Source organism: Eubalaena glacialis, chromosome 11 (assembly GCF_028564815.1).
Source record: "Eubalaena glacialis isolate mEubGla1 chromosome 11, mEubGla1.1.hap2.+ XY, whole genome shotgun sequence".
NCBI lineage: Eukaryota > Metazoa > Chordata > Mammalia > Artiodactyla > Balaenidae > Eubalaena > Eubalaena glacialis.
The window spans coordinates 90674467-90677095 of NC_083726.1; positions in this window are offsets into that span (position 1 = coordinate 90674467).

The window sequence follows — 2629 nt, forward strand, 5'->3', positions numbered from 1 at the left end:
CCCTTTCATTATCTGGTCCTACCCATTGTTCAGGCTATACACAGTGAACTTCACAGCATCAAAGGTGGCAGGGAACACACTTGTTTCTGAATGCAGATACTTATATCCCTTACATCTCAGGTACCCTTAAATTGGCACTGACGCATGAATGTTGAATGAATTTTGTACCTGCTCTAGCCTTGCCACAGGGCTCATTAGGGCAAACAGCTCAGACCTTTTTATTTTGGACATAGCTGGCCTTGGCACGTTCCCTTATCTGCCCACAGAGTACTCCCGTGAGCCGGGCATGGTGGTAATTGCCGAGATCTGCTGAAGGAAAAGACTACCATTCAATATCTAAACAAACAGCCAAATGTAATACTTACTGAAGCACGGTCTCTTCCAGCAAAGCAAGGAGTTGATTTTATACAGGGTTTGGGAGGTGTGGTGTTGAGGGATTAGTGGACTTCCAAGGGGCAGGAGTGGGCTGATGCTAGCTGTGAAAACCTGCTGGTTTAGATGAGAATGGTGTGGACTGGCTAACTTTCAGAAGTGTGTTCACTTAGACAAGTTGCCATTGATTCATTAAACCAGTTTAGAACTGGTTCTGGTGGTTACTTATTGCCATAGCTACAGAATATTTAATCTTTTCCTAAGATTGTAGGAAATTTTTTATTTTCAGGTCTCTGCCTTCAAGAAAAATCATAATCTACGTGGAGGATAGATATGCAGGCTATATACAGAGGCAGCATAACAGAGAGGTTCAAAGGACAGGCTTTTTGCTCAACCCAGAAGATTGGATACTTGCATTTACCTCTGCTCCTTCCTGAATCTCCAACCAGATGATACTTAGGTATTAAAAAAGATATATGGGCTTCCCTGGTGGCGCAGTGGTTAAGAATCCGTCTGCCAATGCAGGGGACATGGGTTCGAGCCCTGGTCTGGGAAGATCCCACATGCGGTGGAGAAAGTAAGCCTGTGCGCCACAACTACTGAGCCTGCGCTCTAGAGCCTGCAAGCCACAACTACTGAAGCCCGCGTGCCACAACTACTGAAGCCCGTGAGCCTAGAGCTCACGCACTACAATGAAGAGTAGCCCCCACTCGCCTCAACTAGAGAAAGCCCACACACAGCAACGAAGACCCAATGCAGCCAAAAAAAAAAAAAAGATATAAACTTATGAGGAAGAAGAGAACATGAGGAGAGACAACCGTAGGATATAGAAGAGCAGTTGAGAGATGTCAATCCAATTTTGGAAGCCAAAAGGCAGATGGGCTAACTGATCTAGCAGACCAGGGAAATCTGAACCATACTGCATGCAGAGAGAGAAGCCAGGAAGCAAAACCTTGCTTTAGGAGCCTGGAACATCTCAGGAGGTGTGGTATCAGTTATCTCTGAAGGCAGGGGTGAGGGGTGTGGCTAAAGACAGAAAAATGGGTTGAAATTCTGTAAATGAAGCAGTTAGGCACTTATATCCCTTTTTACACCCCCGGCAGCCAAGCACCCTGCCCCAACAGAAAATGGAAGGGCATTGAATTAGGGACACCAGGTTCAGGTATAGTGGAAAGGCAGGGAGCTCTGCGGAAAGCAGGGGAATTAAGTGGAAATCAGTATCTTGCAAAGTAAGATTCTAAAGCCTCTTTCGCTAACTTGGCTCCCAGAATGCTAGCAGCCAGGTTGACACTCACCAAGATAAGGAACTAGAGGGAGAATTTCTCCCTGGGGAAAATGACCACTCCAGGAAAAAAGACCTAGAGATGCTGACACATTTGGGAGGAGGTGTCCCCTAGCACATGGCTTGGCCCCTGCCCATCATTCTACAATGGAGTCGACAAGTCAATACTTCCTATTTCCCCGCACAGGTCTTCTTATTGGGTTTTAGTGCCTCACACTTACCCATAAATGAATAAGAATTGCCAGACATTTGAGGAAAGTCTTCAACATGAAAAAGTAGAGATAAAAGCAAAGAGAAAAGAATTTGGAGGAAACTGAGACAATAGAGGAATCAAAAAAATTAAGTTCTACAAATCATGGTCCCACTCTAATAAAAGAAGCTATAGCATTCACGAAGAAAGAATGAGATGTTTCGAAAAAGCTATATTTAGTGAATAAAAAGATCTCAAAAATAAAAATCAGATAGAAATTAAAAAATCAATAGATAGAAATTTAAAAAATCAGTAGATGTCACAAAATAGTTGTATGACTTTGCGGATGTTATTCAACTTCTCTGTGTCTTACTTTCCCTTTCTATAAAATGGGGATAACAACAGTAACTAACTCATAGGGTTGTCATGAGTATTAAATGATTTAGTACATGAAATGAGCACACAGTTACTGCTACATTATTTTTTCACTTGCTTTTTACCATATTTTAGCAGAGCAGTTATCAGTTTATTAGTTTTACCATGCAAATAAGCTTATTTGAATAATTGCTTCTTTTAAATTTATTGGCTTCTTAGAAAAAATTAGCCTATATAAACAACATGGAAAAGCATGTTATTAACTCAAAAGTACTTTAAAAACTAAACTGGTAGTAATTATTTCTAAGAAAAAGAGGGCAATGGGAAATTCATGAAACCTATTGTCAGCTGCTTTTTTTTTTTTTTTTAATTCAAAAGATTTAAATACAGTTCAAAACAGCATGGTTTGT